This window comes from Pinus tabuliformis, chromosome 3_2, assembly GCF_031772625.1.
Source record: "Pinus tabuliformis cultivar Carrire ecotype Pingquan chromosome 3_2, CPIR1, whole genome shotgun sequence".
Taxonomy (NCBI): Eukaryota; Viridiplantae; Streptophyta; class Pinopsida; order Pinales; family Pinaceae; genus Pinus; species Pinus tabuliformis.
Genome location: NC_142302.1, coordinates 928,172,874 through 928,195,225, shown reverse-complemented (window position 1 = coordinate 928,195,225; position 22,352 = coordinate 928,172,874).

Below are 22,352 nucleotides of genomic sequence, written 5' to 3'. Positions count from 1 at the left end.
TTTAGGGGGAAACTGTTATAGACATTTTTGTGCCCTACAACTCTAAGCATGAAATGTCCATAGACCAAGGGCTCCTAAGTCCCTAAAATGGTTGTTCTAACCCCTAAAGGAACAAGGTCAACAGATTACAACTTCTCCCAGAAGTTCTCCACCAGAAACTGCTCAGAATAAGTCAAAACAGGATCATTTCAGTTGCTCCACTGGCTAGGTGCATTGCATTGCACCTAAATACACTGTGAGGGTGTGTTGAATTTCAAAAGTCCCTTCTGTGGGGTGCGATGGGTGAGAAATGACAAATGGAAGTGTCATTCTGCGAGGTGGAGAGACAATGGAAGCTTCCAGAATCTTCTCTTGTGACACTTGCCTCACTGAATTCGACCAAGGATGAGTAAGAGGCCCAATCTCCAAGTGGAAGCAAGAACTGACAGAGAGAAGAAACTAATCAAATCGCAAGCTGACTCATCCTCCTTATAGATATCTATCCCTCATCCCAGAGATCCGGAGGCTAGAATTTTTCATATTCTAAGGAATTGCTGTTGGTTTTTGAGACAAACATCAGAGTATTGGGTGATCTATGCTTTGTTTGAGGTGAAGAGGGGCTTCTTTGCTGGGAGGTTGATGTTAGGTTAGGAACCACCGGTTGTAACTCCTCCTGGATCTTTTCTTGTTTATCAATAAAAACTATTTGAGTTTTTCCTCCATGTTTTTGTATCATTGATGCTTGTTACATTTGTATGGTTAACTTAAATCTGATCCTAAGTTGTTTATGAATATAGATCCATGTCTTTGTATAGTGTTCTTCCTCTGTGATCTTACAGGTACTTTGTGAAGCTAGGCAAGTAAGGGAGCAGGTAGCTGGAGACTATCAAAGAAGAGAGGGATTGGATCAAAGGATTAGCGCAAGACACAGGTTGGTTCTTTCTATTCCTCTCTATCTATAGTTCATAAAGGAAATACAAAAGTAGTTTTTCTCTGTTTGTTTCTAAGGCAGTTGTCACACCTTAGTGGGATAGAGCAGTTCTAAATAGACACTTTTCCCTGTAACAGACATGGAGTGCTACTATAGGTCGCAATTTCAGAACTGGATGATCTGAAATTAGAGAGATACATTAGATTCAATATTGAGCTCCTACAAAGTGAAAAAAGGTGTGTAGTTTTTTTTCAATTTTGCATAAGCTTGGTTTGAAAAATTAGTTTGAAGGAATTCAAAGGGCATAGTAAAGCATTATTATCAGTAATTGATGCCCCGAGGAAAGAAAATGCAAACACCTAGTAAGCAACCTGAAAGCTATAGCATCACTCATGAAGAAGAGGAAGAAATGCAACATGATATATCAAAATTACCAGACCAAGTGTAACAAATGTCACTTGCACAAAAAGTAACAAAATCTAATATGGATGGTTTAAAGAAAGATGTAGAAGCTAAGATGTATGGCATGGAAGCTAATATGGATGGTTTAAAGAATGGCATGGAAGTTAAGATGAATGGCATGGACGCTAAGATGGATGGCACGGGTGATAAGATGGAAGAATTGAAGATAAATTTGAATAAGTTGCTACACGAAATGGTCACTAATGGTGAAAGGGTAGTAAAGGAAAATCATGATGAGAACAAAAGAAATGTTAATCTTGATTTCATAGACTCTAATGTTGGATCGAAGACCCACTATATTCCAAAAATCGATATGAGGAATTTTGACGGCAAGGATCCCACAACATGGATACTACAGATGGAGCAATTTTTTGATCTCCATAATGTGAAAAACACACAAAATGTTGTATTGCAACTTTATATTTGGAACAAAATCAATTTGTATGGTATCAATGGCTTTTCTCTTGTAAACAAATTGACACTTGGGAAATTTTTACGGAAGAAATGACAGCACATTATGAGGATACAAAAAGCAACACCTCTTTTAGCCAATTGATAAGTCTGAAACAAAAGGGTTCAATGATGGAGCACATTGAGGAGTTTCAAAAATTGAACATAAGGGTAAAAAATATTCTAGAGGAGCATAGTATTGATGTGTTCATAGGGACTTTAAAGGAGAATATCCAACATGATGTTCACCTTTGGGAACCTGATTCATTGGAGAAGGCATTCAGGTTAGCAAGAAAAATGGAAAGCAAAATTATGGCAACCAGGAAGCCTACCACTAACAACTATAAATATGGAAGTGTTGTTTCCCCTAGACTTCCACAACCTATAAGGCTGACACCACAAAAATTGGAAGAAAAAAGAGAAAAAGGGCTTTGTTACAGTTGTGATAGCAAATACACTAAAAGTCATAAGTGTGCTGAGAAGAAATTATTCTACATAGATTGTGAAGAGGAAGAAGAAAAGGAACAAAAAAGGTCAAAAGAAGAGGATATACTCCAGGAACAAAGCCTAGATAAAGAAGAAATGAATCTTACCATATCTTGTAATGCATTGGCTAGAATTACCACTCCTCAAACCATCAAGATAAAAGGACATATCAAGAAGAAAAAGGTAATAGTGTTTATTGATTCAGGGAGTACCCACAATTTTATTCATTGTAAGATAGCAAAAGAATTGTATTGCTTCCTATATCCAGCACCAGAGTGTCAAGTGATGGGTGCAAGTGGAGGAATAATAAATTTCTCTGGAAAGTGCCACAATATCAAGCTATCCATGGGAGAATATGTATTCAACAGCCCAATGCTTTCTATTCCAATGGGAGGTTTTGATGTTGTACTAGGAGTTCAATGGCTACAATCCTTGGGTACAATAGCTTTTAACTTTCAAGAACTTTTCATGAAATTTTATGCGGAAGGAAAGTAAGTTGAATTAAGGGGTATTGTAGGGAAACCGGGAAAGATAATCAGCTCTAACAATATGAAAAAGCTTCTAAAAAAGGAACAACGAGGTGTAATTGCACAATTATGTTCACTAGATGCTTCCACATCGAAATCATCTATTTCTCCAAATCTCCAAAAAGTCTTGGACAATCATTCCAAGGTATTTGAGACTCCCAAAGGTCTCCCACCTATTCATGATCATGATCATGCTATTCATTTGATACCAGGAAGTGTTCCTCTAAACATCAAGCCATACAGATATCCATGTTCCCAAAAGAGTGAAATTGAACGTATGGTTACAGAAATGCTAGAGGCTAGTATAATTCAACCTAGCCAAAGTTCTTTCTCTGCTCCAGTAGTATTGGTGCACAAGAAGGATGGATCATGGCGCATGTGTCTGGATTATAGGGAGCTCAACAAGCTCACTATTAAAGATAAGTTTCCCATTCCTATCATTGATGAATTATTGGATGAATTTCATGGATCAATTTACTTCACCAAGTTGGATCTTCATTTAGGATATCATCAAATCAGAATGAAGACTAAAGACATTCTGAAAACAACATTTAGAACTCATGAGGGTCACTATGAATTTTTGGTCATGCATTTTGGCCTTACCAATGCACCTTCTACATTTCAAGGTTTGATGAATTCCATTTTCAAACCCTTCCTTAGAAAAATTGTGTTAGTATTTTTTGATGATATACTAATCTACAGCAAGTCTTGGAAGGATCATGTTGAACATGTTGACAGGGTGCTACAATTATTGGAGGAGAAACAATTATATGCAAAAAGATCCAAATGTTTCTTTGGAGTACAAGATGTGGAATATCTGGGTCATATTGTATCTCATGAAGGAGTTAAGGGAGACCCTAGAAAAATTAAAGCCATTAAGGAATGGAAAATCCACACATCCATAAATAATTTGTGAGGATTTCTCAGGTTGATAGGGTATTATCACAAGTTTGTTAAGAGTTATGGGAAAATAGCAACACCTCTAACAACATTATCGAAGAAAGATGCATTTTCATGGACTCCAGAAGAAACAAAGGCCTTCGAACATCTTAAAGAGACAATGTGCCAAGCACCAATCTTAGCTACACCAGACTTCACAAAAACCTTTATTGTGGAATGTGATGCTTCAGGAAATGGAATTGGTTTTGTTTTAATGCAAGATGAAAGACCTATTGCTTTCGAAAGTCATCCAATCAAGGGAAAGTATTTACACAAAGCTAATTATGAGAAGGAAATGTTGGCAATACTACATGCACTTAAGAAATGGCGACCCTACCTAATGGGAAGACACTTCAAGGTAAAAATGGATCATGATAGCCTTAAATACATTTTAGAACAAATATTATCCTCTGAAGAACAACAAAAATGGGTCACAAAGATGTTTGGTTATGACTTTGAAATCATCTACAAAAAAGGGAAGCAAAATGTTGTGGCAGATGCACTCTCAAGAAAGGATGAGGATGTGGAAGCATTGTTGTGCGCCATTTCTATTATCCAACCAGATTGGATAAACGAAGCAAGGGAGGAATCGAAGAATGACGAAGAAGTTTGGGCACTTATTTGAAAGTTACAACAAGATTCCAGTACATCTAATACATTTAGCTGGAAAAATTATTTGTTATGTACAAAGATCGCTTATACCTCTGTAAGAATTCCAAACTCAAACAAAAGATTCTTCTGGAATTGTTGCTTCTCCCTTAGGAGGGCACTCAGGATTTTTAAAAACTTACCACAGGGTTAAGAAGGAATTTTTTTGGGATGGCCTTAAATTAGATATTCAAAATTTTGTGGCAGAATGTTTGGTTTGCCAACAAAATAAAGCTAAAACAATTAAGACACCAGATCTATTACAACCTTTATCCATTCCAAGCCAACGTTGGGAGGAGGTTTCAATGGATTTTATCACAGGTTTACCCAAGTCTGAGGGAAAGAGTGTCATCATGGTGGTAGTTGACAGACTTACCAAGTATGCACACTTTTGTGCATTATCACATCCATTTAAAGCCAGTACAATTTCTACTGCATTTGTGGAAACAATTCAAAAACTACATGGAAACCCAAAGATTATTGTAAGTGACAGAGATCCCATTTTTACTAGAAATTTTTGGAAATAATTATTTTCTTGTCTTGGTACTCAGTTAGCTCATAGCTCATCTTATCATCCTCAATCTGATGGGAAAACTGAGATAGTGAACAAATGTTTGGAAGGATATCTTCATTGCTTTGTATCTGATAAACAAACACAATGGGTCAAGTGGTTGCCTCTAGCTGAATGGTGGTATAACACTTCCTTCCATACTACAACAAAAATGACCCCATTTATGGCACTTTATGGATATCAGCCACCGTCCATCACATCATATTTAAGAGAAAATTCTAAGGTTCAAGCAGTGGAACATCACATCGAGCATCAACAACAAGTTCTCCAACTCTTAAGGGATAACCTGGTGTCGGTGCAAAATAGAATGAAACAACAAGCAGATCAACATCGCAGCGAAAGAAGTTTTGATGTAGGTGACTGGGTATTCCTATGGCTACAACCATATAAACAAATGTCTCTCAAGAAAGCTAAGAAGGATAATAAATTATCACCAAAGTATTATGGTCCGTACAAGGTATTGCAAAATATTGGTACTATGGCATACAAATTAGAGCTTCCTACAGCTTCTTGAGTGCACCCAGTTTTCCATGTTTTATGTTTAAAGAAGGTTATAGGCGACAAGCTCCCAGTTCAAACAATATTGCCAAAACTTGACGAGGAAGGAAAAATTATATTGTAATTGGAAGCAGTCATAGAAACAAGAACTCGACAGCTATGAAATCGATCCATTTCAGATTATCTCATCAAGTGGAAGAACTTATCTACTGAAGATTCCACATGGGAGGATGAGAATTTTATACATAAGCATCCAGAACTACTCAAGCATTGAGGACAACACTTTTTTGAAGGAGAGGGGCATGTTAGGTCCCAATAATACTAGGGATGCCCCATTACTATTGTAATTGTATCCCTTATTAATATTGTTGTGCCCCTATTGTCCCCATATTGTTATTATTGTGCCCCATAGAATCCCTCTATTGTTATTTTTGTTCCTTTATATTATTATTGTTAGGTTGGCTTAGTTATATTGTGACCCCTTAGACTCCTATATATAGAAAGGAGGTTTTTTCCTTTGTATCATCCAAGAATTGTTCATTTGTGTAATGTAAAGGAGGTTGCCCCCTCGAAGAGGCTGAATTCTAAGGCGTTCAACTATCTTTTCTATCTTTTTGTGAGCTAGTTTCATAACAAATGAAGGATTATGTAGAGGTAAGGAAGTGAAGTGAAGCACCTCCACACCTAGATAGGGATTGTACGAGAATATGTGAGAATATGCAGTTTCTTAATTTTAATCAGTTGCCTATTTTTTTAATATATGCAAAGTGGCTGGATGTATCAAATTTTAAGGAGATAGGATAAGTTCTAGAGTGGCAAGACTTTTTTTAGCTTCCAAGACACATAGTTAAGCAATTAATATGAACATGCATAATTAATTAATATTAATAGCATATTCGAAGGAGATAGGGAAAGTTAAGGAATGGCAAGACTTTCAAAGAAGGAAGTACTTGTGGAAAACTATTTAAGAGATGTTGAAGCTGCAACCTATTTTAGAATGAGAGTTTCACAAGGCTATTGAAAACTTTACATTTTCTATTGCTTGTCAAGAGTGGAATGGTGGTGCTTTTATTCACAATTTTATGAAATATTAAGTGAAGTGTCTTTTTTATGTGGAAGAATGGTTATCTAGATAAGGGAACAGAAACATTATTCCCCAATGTTTCGTATGTCTGCATATATTTGCATATACCTTCCTCTATACAATATTACATATCATAGAGTACATTAAAAATATACAAAAATAAAATAATAATGTAATAATAATCAAATGATAATAAATTGAATAGAAACACACCCCTTAGAAAAGTTACCATTGTCTTTAACTTGTTTTAGCACCCTCATATTATCCACTTTTTAAACTCGGCATCTCATTGTTACAGGGTTGTAACGTATAATGTGTAAATTCTTTAAGTACCCACATAGAGAAGAAAAAATGCACTATTTACCTTACATTTTGCGTCTATTTTATACTTTGTTTTTTAATATTTCAAAATAAAATATTTTGTGCATTCAAACTATGGAAAAAAATTCTTACACTAAGTAAATGGTTAAACAAACTCTACATCTCATTGTTACATGGTTGTAACATATATTGTATAAATGATCTATGTACTCACACATAGAAGAAATCTTGCACTGTTTACTTGAAAAAACCTCGCTTGCATCCCAATATCATATAGGATGCATTCACATTGAAATGGAAACCTTACATTTTTCATCTGGTTTATATTTTATTTTTATTATTTCAAAATGAAATATTTTGTGCATTCAAACTATGGAAATAATTGCCTACATTAAGTAAAAAAACAAATAAAATGTGAGATTTTGAATTGAATTATAATTGTATGCAAATGACCAAAGTGTCATTATGCTCAATGTGAAATTTTCATCTTTAGTTCGTGCCTTGCTAGGGACTATAGTGTTTTCCTCATGTCGAAGTCTGTTGACTATTAATTATTATTATCACTACCACTTAGTATCTATAACATATCACTAAATTTTGAAACATAATATGACGAATCTAATTACTAATTATTTATTAGTTGTTGCCTCAACAAGGACTACAACACTCGCTTCGTGGTCAAAGTTTGTTGTCTCTCCTTTTTGTTAGCCTCCTATACCAATAGGTTTCATTTTTCATGATTGGCAGGGGAAATTCCAAATATGTTCTACTTTGATGATGCAAAGATCCCATATTTCTGTGAAAGAACATGTCTGTACATAGTTTCGATGGTGTCCTACTTCTGGATGGGTGATCCAACAGTCTAATCTGGATCATGCCATGTTTAAATTGATGTTGTAGAATAGAGAAAGAGAATCTGTCCAAACTGTCTAATCTTGGCAGATTAGTAGTTAGGTAGAGAATAAAGGTTCCCAACTGCTTAATCTGGGGCCTTGGAAGTGATAAGGGTAGTTTTAGATAGAAACTCAAAAGGAAAAGAAAAAGAAAAAGAAAGAGAGCAATTGAGGGTTTGCAAGTCTAAGTGCACCCTCCTTGAAGTAATAAAAAATGCTAGGCACTAAGACGGGTAGGTAGAAAGGGGTTGCAGAAGCTTGTTTTCCTTTATATTGTTGGCCTTGACAGAGAAAGCATATATTGGCAAGAGCAGGTCCACCTATTCAACATTTTGGTAACAACACAGTGAAACATGTCTAACTCCCCAATGATTCCCCACAAAAATTCTTTCTAACATTCCCTAATGGTCCAATGGGATTTCCTCATTGAGTCCTAGCATCACCTTTTGATTATAGCAACATCAAGCCAAGGTGTTGATTCCTATTACACAAGAAAGCCACTTTTCCTGTGCAAAATCCTTGATCATTTTCATCTGTCTCTGCACCTAAGTTTACTCATTAAACTTAGTATTCAGTTCCTCTCTCTCATCTCAAATCCATATTAACCCCTAATTTTACTATTTAGCTCCCCAATTTTCCCCTTTTCCCTATTATTATACCATTTTTGTGCAAAAATCCCAGAAAATATATATATTTCCCCCCCCCCTCAGGCAATATAGCCTTAATACTCTAAAGGGTGAAGGCATGATAAAGTCGGGCGCTAATGCAAATGTGCGTTCATATTTTATTTTTGGGGGATTAAATCAACAGCTGGTTGATTTAATAGCCCTAGCGCACCTTATAAATCTGTATATTGTTTACCGCTGATCCCTAAAACCTCATAAAACCCACAAAATTCAGTTTGTCCAAAGTTTATCCCGGCGCAATTTACCAGAAATAATAATTGTTTATTGGACGGGCCCCGCCGTATCGCTCTGTCATCTTCGCGTCCCGTCGTCTGTCGGATCCGGGCCCTCCCATCCGATGATCCTCGGCGATTTCGAACAGCCCCCGATCGCCGTCCTTTAGCGCCCGATATGGTCAGAATGCTAACGTCTGTCTGTGGACGCGTGTCGGCTTTTGATTGTATCAGGTGGCTTCCGACACAAACCAGGCCCGTACCAAAAGCGGTCCGAAAAAACCGCTTACTGCCATTGCCTTTCCGCCTTACGTCATCCTCGCATCATCGCCACGTCATTGCCACATCAACGTCGTGTTAGCTCCCGTTTCGCCATGTTTCTGATAGCTCCGCCACGTCGCTCGTCCAGGTCAGCCCACTCACTGGTTGACACGTCATCCCGCCGTACTCGACCCCACCAATGACGTCATTCGTAAAAAAGCCGCCAAATCCCATTTTTCACATATTTTCGCGCAAAATTATGATTTTTTCACATTTCTATTGGACGAGTGTTGTGCTTCCCTGCATGTTGTTTTACGACGTTTCTCTGCCAACTCCAAAATTCAATTCCTGAGCTACCGCCGCTGCAAATTCACCAATTCTCGACACCCTCGGCCTCACCATCACCAGGTATTTACCGTTTTCTCTGTGTAACCTGGTCTTCCTAGTTTTCTAAGGTAAAAAACTCTAAACAACTGGTCTAATTACCTGCATACCAAGCCCCTGTAATTACCAAATCAACCCAAAGTTCATCTGAAGAGGGTTCCTGCTCTGAAATTTACTCAATTCCCACAGCTCCCTGCGCATTTGCAACTAAAAAATCATTGGCAGACAAAGTCCACTAAAAAGGCAGCGCTGACCCCCAGCATTGGTCACCTTCACCCTCTCGACAAGATGTTGTTCTCTGTTAGCCCAATTCTCCTCCCTTTTTCACCTCTGCAAGTCATCCCATCGACAAAAATATGTTGTTCACTACCAGTCTTGCCAAACTGAAAGCACAAATTCAACTTCAAGTAAGAAATAAGCAATGGAGACCCCTGTGGCATTGAATATTACTCCTCTGAACGCCCCACAGAGGAACCTGGAATGGTTGGCCCTTGCTGACTGGGATTATCAAATCAAAGAAACAGTCGAGATAAGCACCAAATATCACATACACATTGTTTGTGAGCTGAAGAAGAAATACATGAGTGGTGCTGATGGCATAGGTATCTGGGAGTCTAACTTGCCCATTTATTACCTACCCCAAGTCAATGTGTTCCCAGACCTCATCCATTAGTGTTGTGAACACTATGAACCCTCACAAATAGTAGTTTTGGGTTCATCTGGGAATATTTTATTTCACATCACTCCTCAATCCATAAATCAGATGCTAAACTTTAAGCCAACTAAACCTCTGGTCCCCCTTTCTATGAATTTTCTGCTCAAAAAAGTTGCCAAGTTGCCCAGCTCAGAGGTCACAAAGATTGGCCAATTGTTCATGAAGCCAGAATATCAGCCCCGGCAACCTCCTCCTTATCTACATGTCTGGTTCAATGAAACAGGGAGACTGCTAGTGGATATGATATCCTGCATTCTAGGATTCAATACCAGTGAGTTTGTGGATGAAACAACCTTGGTAATGTTATCCATGTTCACTCCAGGGCAGCCCCCTACTACCCAGTATGATTATGCCACATTTATTGCTGACAAGATTCATGATCAATTCATGAATTTGGAGAGGGAAAGGGTATTCAAGTACACCTCCTATATATATCATTTGATATTATATTATCAGCCTGATAGTTTCCCTATTTTCTTGAAAAAGCTGTATGCAAAAGGAAACAGGAGGTCAGTGGTATTTTGGTCATCATTCTGTCACCATATCTCTTGCTCCCCATATAACTATTGTGAGTTCATTGATTTGTTCATCTATCCGGTCTTGTCTCTGCTACAGAGTTCTCCTCTTCCTAGACTCACCGTGAAATGCAGAAGATCCTCCAGCTTTCAAAGAATTATAGCATTGGAGATTGGTACTTCTACCAAGACCACACAGTAATTAGAATATATGGCTGTGAGCTAGCCCCTTACAGAATGCAAAAGTATGTTCCCATGAGACTTTTTGCATTAGAGTATTTCCGGCAATTTGGAAATGTAGACATGATTCATTATCATAGCAGAAATAAAAAAGCACAACAGAAAATCAAACACCAACTGGGTCCATTTATCTTCAATAAAAGGGAAGAAGCTTGGGGAGAAGCAGATAAGATCCTAAAAAACCTCCAGTTCAAAACCAGCTTCTATTGGGCACCATATGACCCTAATCATTTCATAAGCCTCAGAAGAATCAAGTATAGGCTTGTTGTCTATGATCACTTTAGCATTCCACAAATTGAAAAATATACTAACCAACTAGAGTGGAAAGAAGGCACATTAGTGGAGGACTATTCTGAAGAAGAATTAGCAAAAGAGCAATTAAAAATCTAGAAAAAGCAGTTGACTTGAAATATTTTGGACAGGTTTGGTCTCCAGCCCCTCGACATCTTGGAGAGAGTGCCTCATCCTCCACTATTCCCCAGTAGGCTACCAAAGTAATTGATCAAACAGCAAATCTAACCAAAGGCAAAGAAGTACAACAGGAGGAGTCACCTCCCAATTTGGAGCAGCAAGCAGAACAACAAGAAGAAATGGCTAAAATTCCTGCCTCCACAGAGCAGCAAACCCAAGAACAGATCCCTCCAAGACAGGAGGTGACAGTTGAAAATACAGTCTTACAGACACCTGCAAACGAGGAGAGAATAAGAAAAAGAGATAGACAAGAGCAAACTCCTCCTACCACTTCCACAGATCAGCAAGGTGAGAAAAGACAAAGGCTGAATCCCTTTTCTGAGGAGGAGATGCCTGAAAGACCCACTGATACTATGCTCCCTCCTAGCATTGAAACATCAGCCAGCTCTTTACAGCAAGAGCAAGAACTACAGCAAGGGACAGAAGTAAGTTCTTCAAGGCAGCGCACCAAGGCAGAGTCCAGCATAAAGAAACAATTTACAGACATAAAAGCAAGAAATGAGCCGGTTAGATTCCAGCTTTATAACCAGCTGCTCAAAATGGCACCAACTAATCAAGAAAGGCTTATGTCGGCCTATGATATCCAAGAGGGAAAAATGACTCTTAGTCATTTTAGGCCCACCATGCTGCAGCCCCAGTCAGCTGCTGACTATATCAAGACCAACCTAGAGGTATTTGCCAAGGACATCCATCCCATGGATCAGATAGAGCTGCACAAACAAACAGGGGAGATGGTTTATTCCACATTGGCTGATAAGACTCTACTGGCACATAGGTTGCAAAACTCCCTGCATAACACTACTGCTCAATTGGAGCTAGAGAAGGCTTCTTCTCAAGCCAAGGACAACAGAATCAAGTCCTTGGAAGAAATTATCATAGAACTAGGGCATGATCCAAATGACCCTAAGGGAGTGCAAGAATTAATGAAGAAGAAAGATGAGGACATAGCAGCTTTGAAGAAGCTGGTTAAACTACCACCAACCCTTCACCCTCAGACTGAAGGTGTTGCCCAACAAAGAAAAGATCAGGATGTGATGGCCATGCTGTTGGCCTTGCACAAAAGGTTGGTAGAGACAGAGGGTGCCTTGGAGGCAGCCCTAAAGCAAAAGGAAGGAGAACAGGTGTCCCAGCCACCTCAGCCAGTTATAAATATTGAGGATGCTCCTCAAGTAATAATTCCTCCCCCAGAAAGGACATCAGAAGCGGGCCCTTCAGCACCAACACCAAATGTGGCAGCACCAGAGCAGGCACCCAGCCTCAGTATGCAGAACATGATGAAGGAACTAGAGGCGCTAGAAGCACAGATGGTTGAGTTAAAGGATGCCAAGGAAAAATTAGCCAAACTGGAAGAGAAATATGACAAATCAAAACAGCATGTGGCTGAGAGGACAAGAGAAATAAGAACCCAGGAAAAGAAGATAAAGGAGCTGGAAAATGAATTGACCATGAACAAGACTATAGCTGATGTGAAGAAAATTCTATGGGCTAAAATTGGCCAATCCATTACAGACCAATGGCAGTCCATTGAAACAGTTCATGAGAAAATGGATCTACTGAGCAGAGTTCAAGCTGAAAATAAAAGAGTTAGGGCATCTTTAGGGAGTATGCCTAAAATAGCCAATAGAATGATATATGTCCTTAACAATCGGACTAGCCTTCAGCTGGCAGGAATGGGCATTAGAGACAGGACTGATACTATTTTGCTGATAAAAAGGGTGCTTACCCTGAGGAATTATGTCCAGACATTGGAGAGAAAGTGTCAAGAAATACAAGCAGAAGTGAATGGGTTTATTGCAAAAATCACAGTTTTACATAACAGGGGCCTCCCCAGTTTGGTGACCAGTGCAGGAAGATTGTTATCACATGAACATTATGCCAAAAGGGTCAATAACTTTGCAACAAATCAAATAACAACATCTGCAAGCACTCCAGAGGAAGCAGGGCCCCCATCTGGGCAGGATCTTTATGATAAGCTGGAAAATCTATTCTTTATTGAGCATGAGATCAAGCACCTTTTTGCAGTCCCTCCCAATTATTACAAATACACTGAAGCTGATGAAACTCTAATTAAAATACAGAGGCACCAATTGCCCACTGAAGAATGGTGGAGGAGTATGATAGAAACTTTACTTTGATGAATTAATTTTGGCCTAAAGTCTTTGATCAACCGCGAGTCAGCATTTTCAAATGACTCATGTATTAAATCTACCTGGAGCAACAGTGGGAGACAGCTAGATGAAAAGGACAGTGTCTGGGTACAGCTGGATAATGCAATTGATGTGTCCAGTACAGCAACATCATGACAGGGCAGCGTAAACGCAAGAATTCTCAAAATCAATGCAAAGGTGCTCAGCCGTCCCAATGCGCTCCAAAAGTCAAAGATCTCTGACAGGAATGAACAGCTGTAATCAATCTGCTTTAATAGCAATAACTATTGTATCCACTATTTTGAGAGTTGGTAGAGAAAGTTATGAGTCAATGACTCATTTTTGAGATATTTTGTAAGATAATTTTGTATATATGCGCCCCGCTTAGCTTATTTGCGGGTGGTTGTTTTAGTTGTTCTGAAGAACTCGGCTGTATATTATGAGAAGTATAATACAAGAAGCTGCTGGTTTGCTCAACTTGGCTATGCTTGGACGCGTTGTGATGGGATTGTTGGCTGTTGCAGGACTCTCGTGTTATCTCATGATGCAATAAGTGTTTTCTTAACTGTGTCTGTGTTTTATCTGTTTACATAACTCATCTATGCTATATGTTTGATAATCTTAGTAGGAAGGAAAATGAATAGTTCAGGATTTGTCTATTAAGACACCCTAAACTCAATCTTTCCTGCTAACTATGTTTTCTTCAGGATTAGTTGTAAATGTGGAATTCTTAAATGCTCCTGTTTACTCTAATTTTATGGTGAACTCTATTCGGGAATTCTCTTTTGCTCTTGAATAGGATTCATCCCTTTATTTTCTCTTTCACTGAGAAAGAAATCTTTGTTGCCTTTCATGGTGTGATCCTATACTGTTTCTTCTTAAATCAAAAGTTTGTATCATGAATACCTATCTGGATTTGCAGTAACACTCTCTTTATCACAGGTACTAAGTAACAATCAGTCATGGACTCCAATTGCCCAATGGAATGAACCCTCTTTGAACATTGCAAACCCTTCTTCAAACAATAACTGACAACCAAAATTCAAACAAAATTTTATACTTCATAGCTAGCCTAACATCCTGAAAAACAAAGCTAAATCAAAAAGAGAGAGCCCTCTCTGATTGCAGGTAGGCTAGAACCTGTAATCCAAAGTTGGTTTGTGGTTACCTCGGTCGTATTCCCTTAGGAGTCAAAGGGAACAACCTGAGTGTTAACATAATTGGCGACTCCACTGGGGATCTGAACTAATTTCCCAACCACTACCCGATTCACAATATTTCCTACAAAATTTCAAAGAGGTCAGGAAACATAGAAGCCTGGCTCCTAAGAAGAAGACATGTTACACCAGATCTAATCTAGATCCAAATCCATCACCTGTATTTGAAAATCCAAACCTGATTTCGAAGACTCTTAGGAAACAAGAAAAGGAAGAAACTAGTCCAGATTCAAGCCCTGAAGCAGGATTTCAGAGTAACATTCCTACCCCTGCTAAAGTTTCCTTTCATCCTCATATCACAGCTTCACAGTCTCCCAGTTCTACATCCACTTCACATAGCGCTTGTTCAACTCCCCCATTAACTACACACACCCCTCTCATCCATTTCCCTCCACTTGTTCCGTTTGTTCCTGTTGTTCCAGTTATCTCAGCAAACATGGCTAATAGGTATGCCCCTTTACAGTTACCAGCAAATCTAGGGGCTATGCCTCAGGATTACCAGACCAAGATCTCATATTTTGATGGTACTAGTTCCTATTCAGCCCTGCAACATACCAAAAAGATGCAGGACTACTTTGAGAATAATGAGATAGATGATGAGGGGGTTAGAATGAAGATTTTTGAAAGCTTGACAGGAGATGTAAGGTCCTGGTTCAGATCTCTTCCAGCAAATTCTATTGCTAATCCAGAAGCCCTCTACCAAACTTTCCTGAACAGATGGGAAAAGAAGAAAGACCCGCTTCACATATTGTCTGAGTACAATTCTATTAAAAGAGGCCCTCAAGAAACTGTCCTGGACTATTGTGCTAGATTTAATAATGTATACAATGCCATCCCCCAGAATCTGAGGCCTCCACCTGATCTGGCCTTATACACCTTTCCTGATGGGTTTGATTCAGACATGGCATACCAATTGAGAGAAAGAGCCCCCCAAACTTTAGCTGAGATGCAAGATATAGCAGTCAGTGTGGAAGCCAACCTGATAGCCAAGAGAAATAGGGCAAGGACTGAGAGAAAGACTACCTTCAAAGAAGAGCCTTCAGGCTGGGATCAGAAACTAGATGCAATAATCACCGGTATGCATAGGCTTGGAGATAGAGTAGAATCAGTTGAAAGGAAATCATCATGGGAAGGACCACAAAATAATTCTCTCAGAAATCCTGGCTTTAGAAAAAACCAAAACCCAAATGCTGGAAGGGCCAGCCCAGAACAAGACATAAGACCTCCTTTCCAAGAAAACTATGTTGAAGCATCCACCTCTAGTGAAAAGATAGATGATACTCACATTAATTTAATGGGTCTAAATAATGAACAATGGATTTTTCTAAGTCAAGAAGATCAGGAAGATGATGATGTTGATCAGTTCCAAACCAAATCTGGTGAGTCATTTGACTTCAAGCAGGGCTATGACACAGCTGTTTTTGAAGTTCATAAACAATACAAGCTGAGAAGCAGGACCATAAATGTGCCACAGCCTGTAAAAACAAAAGATAACCAACAGCCCAAGATGTTAAAGGAGAAGGTCACTTTTACAGAACCAATTGACAAAACTAGCTCTATTTCAAACGAAGCAACAGTGGAGGATGTAACTGAAATACACCCCCCAAGTCAACAGCAACTGGTAACATCTCCTTCAAAGCATAATCAAAGTAACATTCCTCAAAAGATTAGCAAAAAAGATAAACCCCAAGATAAAACTGAAAGCCAAGAGGATGCCTCTGAAAAATCAGTTGAGAAAGAAAAAGCTGCTAACCATAATGCCAAGACCCAATCTGAAAAACCTTTTGACCTAGAAGCTGAAATTGGTAAGTTGAAGATAGCCATCCCTCTTTCAGAGCTGGCTAAGCATGACATTTACAAGCAGAAAATCAAAAAATCCCTCCAATTAACTCAGGATAAATATGATGTCAATGTACTGGATGATACACCAGAATTTTTTTTGGCCCAGAAGTTGATGTAAAAACAATAAGCACAGGAGTTTTACCCTTTTATGTTAGCTTGCACATTCATAACAAGATACTACACAATGCAATGTTTGACTCGGGCACCTCACATAATCTTATGCCTAAATCTGTAATGGAGAGACTAAACCTAGACATCACAAGGCCATATAAGGACCTATTCTCATTTGATTCCAGCCAAGTCAAATGCCTGGGCCTGATCAAAGATTTGTGTGTTTCCCTTGTCCAGTATCCAAATAAAACTATTCTAATGGATGTGGTGGTAGCTGATATCCCACCTAAATATGGAATGTTGTTATCAAGATCATGGGGAGCCAAGCTCCAAGGGTCCCTACAATTAGATATGTCTTATGCCACTATCTCTGTCTTTGGGCAACCAAAGAGGCTAGATAGAGAGACACTCATGAAATATATGGTGAGCAGTGAAGAAAAACCTCAAAATTTTCCCATTTATGCAGTCCATTCTGATATGGATTCCTTCATTATGTTCAATGATGACACATGTCCTACAGCTGATAACAAATCTTTCACTCTTGAACAAAATATGCATGTTAGCTACCTATACCAATAGGTTTCATTTTTCATGATTGGCAGGGAAAGTGCCAATATGATCTACTTTGGTGATGCAAAGATCTCATATTCTTGTGGAAAACACCTATTTACAGTTGGTTGATGCTGTCCTACTTCTGAATGGGTGATCCAACAGTCTAAGTTGGGTCATGCCATGTTTCAATTTCTTGTTGTAGATTAGAGAAAGAAATCTGTCCAAACTGTTCAATCTTGGCAGATAAAGTAGTTAGGTAGAGAATGAAGGTTCCCAACTGTTTAATCTAGGGCCTTGGAAGTAATAAGGCTAGCCTTAGATAGAAAACCAAAAGAAAAAGCCAAAGGAAAAGAAAAGGCACATAAGGGTTTGCAAGTCCAAATGCACCCTCCTTGAAGTAACAAAAAATGCTAGGCAATAAAATGGGTAGGTAGATGGGGTTGCAGAAGCATGATTTATGACATTTCACTGGCCTAAGCAAAGGAAAAACATAGTGTCAGTGCAGATCTTCCTATTCAGCGGTGTCGTAGCAACAAGATGAAGCATGTCTAACTTCCCAATCATCCCCCATCACATTCCTTGCTAACATCCCAATATCACCTTTGCTTATGAGATAAATCAAATTCATGGACTGATCCATATTGCATAAAGAGCCACATTTCCTGTGTAAAATTCTTTTCATTTTGATCTACTCTCCTAACTAAGTTTGTTCCCTAAAACAACTTAGTCTTTGCTTCCTCCCATGCCTATTCCCCTCCAATACTAACTACTAACTCTATCTACACTTAATTCCCTATGTTTCCCCCTCCCTATTACTATAACACCATGGTGTATAAAACCCCAAAAATATGTATATTCCCTCCCCTTTGGCACTATAGCCATATGCTCAAAATATTGGAAAACCATGCAGAGATAAAGTCTGGTTTTATGTGGTGGTGTGAAGTCAGGGATTAAACTGACCCCTGGTTGGTTTAATAGCCTAAGCCCTACCCTTTTTCCACTCACAACCGCTCTGAAATGTTTTACCCACTTTGTTTGCGAAAAAACCCTGTAAAAACCCACTTTTATCCCTTAACCCAAAGTTTTGGTTAAAGCGCATTAAAAACCCATAAACATTGAAAAAACCCATATTTCTTTGATTTCCAAAGTACCGCCCGGGCGCACATTCCAAGAAATATAATAAACTATTCCTCGCCCCGCTGTCGTATCGTCATTTTATTTTATTGACCCGTCGACCGTCGGATCTGGGTTTTCCCATCCGACGGCTCATATTGATATCGGGCCGCCCCCGAGGTCCGACGTTACCTCCCGAAAAGTGTCAGACAATGACGTCAGGCCTGTGCCATGCGTCACTCCCATGTCGTATCGGGAGGCCCCCTGCCAATACCGCCCCCGTACCATAAGCGGTCCGATGGAACTGCTTACCGCCTTCCGTATACCGCCTGCCCACGTCACGCCAAGTCAGCGTCGCATCAGCACCCGGTCCGCCATTGCTCCGACCTGTCCGCCGCCTCACCAGTCCTCGTGGACCACTCACAGGCCACCACGTCACCCTTCCGTACCCGACCCCACCCGATGACGTCATGCTGATGTCATCCAAAAAAGCGCCAATAACCCAAAAAAGTCCATATTTTCACCAAAATTCACATTTTTATCACTTTTGCCAAAAGAACTATTTCTACTCTCTACATGCAAATTACAACCATTTCGCCGTCAACCTGCAGAAATCGACTTAAAGACCGTGGGCGCCCTCAATCTGCCTGCATTTGCCACCATTGCCAGATTTCACCAGGTATTTCTCCAAAATCTCCCCTCCGCACCTGGTTTTGTGCATAATTCACCAAAGCAAGCTTAAAAGGAGTGAAAAACACTGTAACCTACAGTAAATCTTCTGGGACCACCATTTTTCTTCGGTTATAAGGTCGAAATACACCTACAGAAGTCCACATTGAGCCAAATTTCCATCAATTTACAGTCAGTTTGCGCATTCGTGAACTTAAAACCTTTGCTGCACTAATTCACCGGAAAAACAACTTTGTTAGTCCCAGCATTTGCTCATTAGACTTTCTTGGGAGCATTTCAATTGTTCTCACCATAATCCACCCTGCTTCCCCTGCAAATTGCCTTACTTATGTGAAAAATAACTGCTCGGTGTTGCTCTGCCCAGTGAAACAAGTTCTAGTACCATTCAGAGTACTAATTAACCATGGAAACACCTGTAGCACTGAACGTTCCACCCTTGAATGCCCCACACAGAGAGTTGGAATGGCAGGCCCTAGGTGATAGAGATTACCAAATGACAGAAACACTCTCAATGCACACTAAATATAATATCCATGTACTCAATGAGCTGAAGGTCCAGCACCTCAGTGGGACTGATATTCTAGGGATTTGGGACTCCAATTTGCCCATTTATAACCTCCCTCAAGTCAATGTCCTTTTAGATTTAATTCACAGATGCAGTGCCAACTATGACCCATGTCAAAGAGCAGTCCTCAATACCTCAGGTGTAGTTTTGTTCCATGTCACCCCTGAGGCTATAAATCAGATGCTGAACTTTCACTCTACAAATCCATTGACTCCTCTTTCCATGATGGACTTGCTAAAGAAAGGAGGCAAGCTGTCTAGTGCCCAAATCTTAAAGATTAATCAGCTATTCATTGAATCAAGCTCTGAAACTGTGAGGACCCCTCCTATAGGAAATGTATATTTCAATGAGTTGGACAAGTTGCTTGTAGATTTGATCAGTTATGTCCTGGGTTACAGATCAGCTGAGGATGTTGATGAAACCATTCTGGCAATAATGTCTATCTTCTCCCCTGGAATGCCTCCTGTTGTGCACTATGATTATGCTGCATACATTGCTAATAAGATTCATGAACAATTGATGAATCTAGAGAGGGAAAAAGTGTTTAGATACACTTCATACATCTATCACTTGTTCCTATTTTATCAACCTGATGGTTTCCCTATTCCTCTCAAGAAGTTTGATGCTCAGGGAAACCCAAGGTCTGTGGTATTTTGGACTTCAGTCTTTCACCACACATCTTATTCACCATACAGCTACTGTGAGTTCATAGACCTCTTTATCCATCCAGCTATGTCCTTGCTATTGGGTACCCCTCCTCTAAGATTGACAGATGAGATGCAAAGGATTCTCCAGCTCTCAAAGGCCTACAGCATTGGGGATTGGTACTTCTACCAAAACCATACAGTGATCAGAATATATGGCTGTGTGTTGGCCCCATATAGGCTGCCAAGATATGTCCCTATGAGACTCTTTGCCTTAGAATATTTCAGGCAATTCGGAAATGCAAACATGGTCCATTTCCACAGCAAAAACAAGAAGGTACAGCTCAAAATCAGAAACCAGCTAGGCCCATTTCTGTATAATAAAAGGGAAGAAGGATGGAAAGAAGCAGATAGAATCCTAGAGGGCCTCCAATTGAAAACCAGTTTCCTCTGGTCACCCTATGACCCCAACCATTTCATTAGTCTTAGAAGGGTCAAGTTTAAATTGGCTAGCTATGACCATGTCAGGCTGCCCCACATTGAGCAATATGCCAATTTGTTAACATGGAAAGACGACACTTTAGAAGAAGCAATTCCTAGAGAGGAAATACTACAAAGAGAAGCAAAGAATCTTGAGAAAAAAGCTGACTTGGAAACTTGTGGGCAAGTTTCCTCTTCCTATCAAAGGCAACTTGGAGCAGCTGCCTCATCCTCTACAGCCCACCAGCAAGCAGCTAAAACTACTCCATAGGCAGCCAGCAAGGGTAAAGAAAAGGAGATGGAGCAAGAACAGCCACCCCCTACAGCAGAACAGCAAAAAGATCAGCCAAAACAGCAAGAACAAGTGGTTGAAGCTCCCATTTCTACAGAGCAGCAGGCTCAACAAAGTGTGCCTCCCAGGCAGGAAATAATAGGGGAGACCTCAGTACACCAAACACCAGTAAATGAAGAAAGAGGCAAGAAGAGGGACAGAGAGCAAGAGACTCCCCTTACCGCATCCACAAATCAAGGGGAGAAAAGGCAGAGGTTAAATCCTCTTTATGAAGAGGAGATGCCCATTGGGCAATCCTTGGGTATGGGCCCTCCTAGCATGGAGGCATCTACCAGTTCCTTTCAGCAGGAACAAGAAAGAACCCTTGGAGGAGAGGTCAGCTCCTCAAGTCAGCAAAGGAGAGCTGAATCAGGCATAAAGCAGCAGTTTATTGACATCAAAAAGAGAAATGAGCCAGTCAGGCTCCAACTCTATAATCACCTGCTTAAAATGGCCCCTACAAACCAACAGAGGCTTATGTCAGCATATGACATAACAGAGGGGAAAATGACCATGAGTCATTTCATGCCTACCATGCTGCAGCCACAGTCAGCTGCAGATTATATAAGGACCAACCTTGAGGTTCTTGCCAAAGACATCCACCCTATGGACCAGATAGAGCTTCACAAGCAAACGGGTGAGATGGTCTATTCAACACTTGCAGACAAGACCTTCCTGGCACATAAGTTGCAAAACAGTCTACATAATACAACTGCTCAACTTGAGTTGGAAAAGGCATCCTCTCAGGCCAAAGACAACAGGATCAGGTCTTTGGAAGACATTATTATAGATCTTGGGCATGACCCAAAGGATCCCAAAGCTGTGCAGGCACTGCTAAAAGAAACAGATGTAGCTATTGCAGCTTTGAGAAAGATGGTGAAGATCCTAGCAACCCTTCACCCTCAAATGGAAGAGGTTGCTCAACAGAGGAAAGACCAGGATGTAGCAACCATGCTGCTAACACTACATAAGCAACTAGTACAAACAGAAGGGAGACTGGTACAAACAGAAGGGAAGCTGGTAGAGACAGAGGCTGCACTTCAGGAGGCATTAAAGCAGAAAGGGGAAGGCCAAAAATCTCAGCCCCCTCAACCAGTGATCAACCTTGAGGAGCCCCCTCAGACTATCACTCCTCCCACAGGGCAGACAGCTGAAACAGGCCCATCAACATCAGCACCAGCAACGACATCAGAACAGGCTCAAAGCCTTGACATGCAGAAGATGATGAAAGAAATTCAGGTTCTAGAGGCACAGATGGCAGAGCTGAATGAAGCTAAGGAGAAATTGGCCACACTTAATGAGAAATATGACAAATCAAAGCAAAGTGTAGCTGAAAATGCAAGAGAGGTGAAGGCTCTTAAGGAGAAAATAAAAGAGCTAGAGAAAG